General features: G+C 40.3%; 1 pseudogene; it reads left to right on the top strand.

Annotated features, from left to right (window-relative positions):
• The first annotated feature begins 5,108 nt into the window (after window positions 1–5,108).
• On the top strand, window positions 5,109–6,383 carry LOC126500935 (alpha-enolase-like; annotated as a pseudogene).
• Window positions 6,384–7,160: the final 777 nt, after the last annotated feature.

The following is a 7,160-nucleotide window of genomic DNA, read 5'->3' as shown; positions in this document are numbered from 1 at the left end:
TCCTGGAAGAGAGCACAAAATTTTTGGCAAAAAGATGGAAAACTCACAGGTGCTTTGACTCTTTGTGGCTATCCTCACTGTGGAGATGCTGGAAAACACAAAAGCAGTCTATTAGCCTCTTATTATTAAATGCATCCTCTTGTCTTTTATACCAAAGTATCTGTTCTAGATTTGCTTACAGTATCTATTTTGTTTTTATTTGTATAAAAGTAATTATGTTTATTTTTACAACCATGTTACAGAAAGCAAAACTTCTTTTAGAAAGTATCTGGAACATATAGTCTATAAAATTACTAGATAGATTAGATAGATAGATAGATAGATAGATAGATAGATAGATAGATAGATAGGCAGACAGAGAGACTGACTGACAGACAGAAAGATAGATAGATAGATGATAGATAGATAGATGATAGATAGATAGATAGATAGATAGATAGATAGATAGATAATAGATAGAGTTACAATACGAATCTACTAGGAAATTACCAATATCAGTTTTGAGTAAAAAATAAACATGCATAAAGAGAAGATAACAATGTTGCATTGAGTGGACTGGCCATAGTTCAAATTATTGTTTACAGACTTAAGCAAATTTCACAAATGTAAGCATAGCCTATCTTTTATTCTATGCAGTGTGGTTTTCCCAAAGTTCCAGGAGCAATGTTATTTTGCCAGAGAAGCACACTATCCTGAAAACCTGCAGTCAGCTAAAAGCCATTTGTAGACAACTGTCTGCTGCATCAGCAATCACTGGAGACATAAGGCCCTGCATACACCTTTAGGAAGAAATGAGTGTCTCAGCTACCAAGGGAATGCCCCTGCTCTCTTAGCCCTAGACCGCAGGGGCTTATCCTGTACCCCACCCTCACCTATCACAAATTAAGAGATCAGGAAGCATTATCCTTCCTGCCCACCCCCACCATCTCCTGCCACAACTGTAACCACTAGAGCCACAAGCCCCACATTCACCTAGAGGAAAAGTGACCACTGGGGTCACCTACAAGGATGAAGGAAGAGATGGGTAGAGAGAAGTGTAAGAATACATTCAACAACATAAAGAGCAATATGGCTACACCAGAAACTAATGGTTTTACAGCCACAAGACCTGAACATCCCAACACAGATGAAGCAGAATAAAATAAAATAATCTTAAAAATAACTTTTTGAAGATGATAGTGGCCCATAAAGAGGAAAGATTCCCTTGACGAAATGTACAAAAAGACAAACAGAAAACTGGAAGAAATCCATAAATCTCTTAAAGAAAGCCAAGAAAAAAAAAAACAAATAAACAAGTGAAGAAAACAGTTCAAGACTTTTAAATTGAAATAGAGGCATTAAAGAAAACACAAACCAAGGGAATTCTGGAAATGGATAGTTTGGGTAAATGAATAAGAGTAACATATGCAAGCATAACCAACAGAATACAAGAGCTAGAAGAAAGAATCTCAGGCATTAAGGATATGATAGAGGAAATAGATTCATCAGTCAAGGAAATTGTTAGATCCAACAAATTCTTAACACAAAAAATTCAAGAAATCTAGGATACCACAAAAAATATCCTAAAAATAACAGTGATAGAAGGAAAAAAATTCCAGCTATAGGCACAGAAAATATATTCAATAAAATTGTAAAAGAAAACGTTCCCAACATAAAGGAGGATATGCATATAAGTGTGCACGAAGCTTACAGAACACCAAATAGACTGGAAGAAAGAAAGAAAGAAAGAAAGAAAGAAAGAAAGAAAGAAAGAAAGAAAGAAAGAAAGAAAGAAAGAAAGAAAGAAGTCTCCTTGAAATATAATAATCAAAGCACTAAACATACAGACTAAAGAATATTAAGAGCTGCAAAGGAACAAAGCCAAATAACATATAAAGAAAGACCTTTCAGAATTGCATCCAACTTCCCAATGGAATTCTGAATGTCATAAGGTCCTAGATATTCTGCAAGCACTAAGAGACTATGGATGCCAGCCCATACTACTATACCTAGCAAAGCTCTCAAGCATCATAGATGAAGAAAACAAGATATTCCAGGACAAAATCAGAACATGGAGAAAGCTCACACTAATGACTTAATGGTACACCTGAAAGCTATAGAACAAAAAGAAGCAAGCTCACCGAAGAGGAGCAGACACCAGGAGATAATCAATTGAGGACTGAACTCAATAAAATGGAAGCAAAGAGAACAATACAAACAATCAATGAAATAAAGAGTGGATTATTGAAGAAAATCAACAAGAAAGACAAGCTCTTATTTAAACTAACTAAAAGGCAGTGAGAGAATAGCCAAATGAACAGAATCAGAAATGAAAGGGGGATATAACAACAGATACTAAGGAAATCCAGAGAATCATCAGGTATACTTCAAAAATGTATACTTCACAAAAAATGAAAAATCTAAAGGAAATGGATTTATTTTCTGGATAGGTACCACCTATCCAGAATTAAATCAAGACCAAATAAACAATTTAAAAAGATCTATAACACCTAAGTAAATTGAAGTATCCCTCAAAAGTCTCCTAACCAAAAATCTGAGTCAGATGGTTTCAGCAGGAAATTCTACTAAAATTTAAAGAAGATCTAATACCAATAAACCTCAAATTGTTCCACACAATAGAAACAGAAAAAAACCATACAAAGACACAACTAAGAAAGAGAATTACAGACCAATATCACTCATAAACATTGACATAAAAATACTCAATAAAATACTGGCAAACCGAATCCAAGGACACATCAAAGAAAGCCACCATGATCAAGTAAGCTTAATTTCAGAGATGCAGGGGTAGTTCAGCATACTTAAATTGGTTAATGTAATTCACCATAGAAATAAACTAAAAGAAAAAAAAACATGATCAACTCATTTGATTCTGGAAAGCCTTTGACAACAACCAAAGCCCTTTCATGAAAAAGGTCTTGGAGAGATCATGTAGACAAAGGACATACCTAAATATAATAAAGGCAATATACAGCAAGCCAACAGCCAACATCAAACTAAATGGAGAGAAACTCAAAACAATTCTACTGAAATCAGGAACAAGACAAGGTTGTCCACTCTCTCCATATCTATACAATATTCTACTCAAAGTTCTAACTAGAGCAATAAAACAACTAAAGGAGATGAAGGGGATACAAATTGGAAAGGAAGAAGTCAAATTTTGCTATTTGCAGATGATATGACAGTACACATAAGTGACCCCAAAAACTCAACCAGGTTACTCCTACTCCTGAGAAACATTTTCAGTAATGTGGCAGGATACTAGATTAACTCAAAATACACTAGCCCTCCTATATACAAATGATAAACTGGCTAAGAAAGAAATCAGGAAAACATCACCCTTTACAATATCCGTAGATAAGGTAAAATAACATAAAATATATGGGGGCAACTCTAACCAAACAAATGAAAATCCTGTGTGACAAAAACTTCAAGCCTTTGAAGAAAGAAATTGGAGACGACAGCAGAGAATCTAAAGATCTCCCATGCTCTTGAGTAGGTAGGATCAACATAGCAAAAATGTCAATCTTATCAAAATAAATCCATGGATTAATTGCAATCCCCATCAAAATCCCAACATGATTATTTACAGATCTCAATAGAACAATACTCACTCAACTTCATCTGGAAAAACAATAAACACTGATAGCACAAACAATTGTGTACAATAAAGAAACTTTTAAAGGTATCATCCCTGACTTCAAGCTCTACTAAAAAGCCCTATTTTTTTTAAAGGCATCTTGACATTGAGATAAAGCAGACACATGGGTCAATGCTATCAAACTGAAGACCCTGATATTAATCCATACATCTATAAACACATGATTTTTGAGAAAAAAAAGTAAATTTATACAATGGAAAAAAGAAAGCATCTTCAACTAACGGTGCTGGCAAGAAGGGATGTCGACATGTAGAGGAATGTAAATAGACCCATATGTATCACCACGTATAAAACTCAAGTTCAAATGAATCAAAGGCCTCAGCATAAATCCAGCCACACTGAACCTCACTGAAGAGAAAGTGGGAAGTAGCCTTGAATGCATGGGTACAAGAGACTCTTGCTAAATATAATACCAGTGGCACGCACACTGAGATCAATCATTAATAATCCACAATCTTTGTTTTCTGCCCTGCCCTCCAATTTCTACATCTAACTCTGTAGAAAATCACCCCCTGGGGACACTCCTTCATCTCTAAGCATATTTGAGGGGACCACATACAGCTTTTCCTACATTTCATCCCAACTCATTCCTTTGTCTCAGTCTCAAAGTCCCATAGGTACTCCCCATTAAACTATTAGTCTTGATAGCCAGGTTAGCAATTTTACTCTGCCTCCTGTTCTCCAATTCTAATCTCCATTCATATTCCAAGATATGTAGTAGACCACCTACTGTGGCTTCTCCTTCCTTTCTGCTTCCATTCTCAGAGGTCTTAGCAGATCCTGGTGGCATACACAGTTTTATCCCCAACTGTGGTCCTCTCAGGCCCACACCTTCTATCCCATCCCCATTCCTTAGCACCAACTTCCAATACCTAGAAACACTTTCTAACAAGGACCAATAATATGGCACACCTGGAAGTAACTCAGAAGCATTCCTACAAGGCAGTCCAAATGAACCACATTTTTACAAGTGTTGGCATATTTGGTCGGTATGATAAATAACCAGACCAACTCAAGAACAACAGTTACAATTTAATAATTGAAAAAAAGGGGAAACTCACGCTACAAGAGTTGGAGGTCCGAAATCCAGAAGGGTCTGGCAAGCATGGGAGAGAGAGAGAGAGAGAGAGAGAGAGAGAGAGAGAGAGAGAGAGAGAGAGCATCTGCATCCCCAGGTTTTTCTACCTGGGTTCTAGGTGACCACACCCTAACTAAATGTGATTGGTCGAAACTATCAGTTGATAGTTTCCCCATCATACAAGGCTCCAGTTATACTGACACCTAATGAAAGCAAACTCAATAAAGAGAATTGTAGGTGGGAGGCGCTTGGAGCAGCTCCGCAACCGGGTCGTGTGTATGTTGCACGTCTCTCCTGAACGCTCTCCAGGGTTTGTGCAGGAACCTCTGTGTTTTTCCTCCACGGCAGGCCGACTGCCAGAAACTCACCATGTCTATTCTCAAGGTCCACACCCGAGAGATCTTTGACTCCCATGGGAATTCCACTGTTGAGGTTGATCTCTACACCTCAAAAGGTCTCTTTCAAGCTGCCGTGCCCAGTGGTGCCTCCACTGGCATCTATGAGGGCCCTGAAACTCCGTGACAATGATAAGACTAGCTACATGGGGAAGGGTGTCTCAAAGACTGTTGAGCACATCAATAATCGCACCTGCTCTGGTTAGCAAGAAACTGAATGTGGTGGTGCAGGAGAAGATCTACAAGCTGATGATTGAGATGGAAGGCACTGAGAATAAATCCAAATTCGGAGCCAATGTCATCCTGGGAGTGTCCCTGGCTGTCTGCAAAGCTGGTGCTGCAGAAAAGGGGGTGGCCCTCTACCGCCACATCGCTGACTTGGCTGGCAACCCTGAAGTCATCCTGCCAATCCCAGCTTTCAATGTGATCAACAGCGTGTCTCACGCTGGCAACAAGCTGGCCATGCAGGAGTTCATGATCCTCCCTGTGGGGGCATCCAGTTTCCGCAAAGCCATGAGCATTGGGGCAGAGGTTTATCACAACCTGAAGAATGTCATCAAGGAGAAATATGGGAAGGATGCCACCAATGTGGGTATTGAGGGCGGGTTTGTGCCTAACATTCTGGAGAACAAAGAAGTCTGGAGCTGCTGTTGAACGCAATTGGAAAGGCTGGCTACACTGATCAGGTTGTCATCGGCATGGATGTGGCCGCCTCTGAGTTCTTTAGATCTGGAAAGTATGACCTGGAATTCAAGTCTCCTGATGACACCAGCAGGCACATCACCCTGACCAGCTGGCTGACCTGTATAAGTCCTTCATCCGGGAGTATCCAGTGGTGGCCATAGAGGACCCCTTTGACCAGGATGACTGGGAAGCCTGGCAGAAGTTCACAGCTAGTGCAGGCATCCAGTGACCAACCCTAAGAGGATTGCCAAGGCTGTCAGTGAGAAGTCCTGAAATTGTCTCCTACTCAAAGTGAACCGGATCGGCTCTGTGACCGAGTCTCTGCAGTCGTATAAGCTGGCCCAGTTCAATAGTTGGGGCGTCATGGTGTCCCATCGCTTTGGGAAGACTGAGGATACTTTCGTCGCTGACCTGGTGGTGGGGCTCTGCACTCGGCAGATCAAGAGGTGCCCCTTGCCGATCTGAGCGCCTGGCCAAGCACATCCAGATTCTTAGAATTGAGGAAGACCTGGGCAGCAAGGCCAAGTTTGCCATCAAATCCTCCAGGAACCCCCTGGCCAAGTAAAGTGGACGGATCTCCCTGGAGCCACCAGCTGCTTAGACCCTGTCGCACCTGATGTCATCAAGGCGGCGGCGCAATTTCAGCCCAGTGCTTGCCCCTCCCATGCCACTGCTTCCTTAGATGTCTTCAGTCTGCCTGGCCACCTGGAGCCCTGCTTGAAATCCCAGCTTTGTAATCATGTGACTGGTTAGAATCATTGTTTGTCACCTCACTTCCAAGCTAGTGTCTGGAGCACAGTGTAATTTCTAGGGTGGCCACAGGCAAGACCCCTTCCCCAGCGGTTCTATATACAGATATAAAAGCCTCAGGGACGAGAGAGAGAGAGAGAGAGAGAGAGAGAGAGAGAGAGAGAGAGAGAGAGAGAGAGAGAGAGAGAGGCAGGCCTTGGAGGTAATAATGTGCATAAAGAATCCAAAGATCTCTTTATGAGGCTATGAGATATTCTTGAAGCATCTGTCCCTGGACTAATGCAGGAACAAATTTTCAAAACCAAATAAATACAAAAAAAAGTATAACAAGATTCAGTGGAGTAGAGGAATTTGCCACAGTTCTAATTGCAAGCCTCTTCCTACTGTTATGTGGCATATATAGCAACAAAGTTAGATTAGCTAATTTTACCTCTGCCCTTCACAGAGACTTATACTTATGGGCAAAGAATGATAGAGAAAGATGATAAAAGTATGAGATATCAGGACCTCCTCTTCTTAGTTCATGCAAAGTCACTATTGCATCACATGACCAAATAACAAAAGAATGCCAGGATTAGACTTGTAAACAAAT

This window comes from Alexandromys fortis, unplaced genomic scaffold (genome assembly GCF_014885135.2).
Source record: "Alexandromys fortis isolate MF-2015 unplaced genomic scaffold, M_Fortis_MF-2015_v1.1 scaffold_7, whole genome shotgun sequence".
Lineage (NCBI taxonomy): Eukaryota > Metazoa > Chordata > Mammalia > Rodentia > Cricetidae > Alexandromys > Alexandromys fortis.
This window is presented reverse-complemented; position numbering and strand designations above follow the sequence as displayed.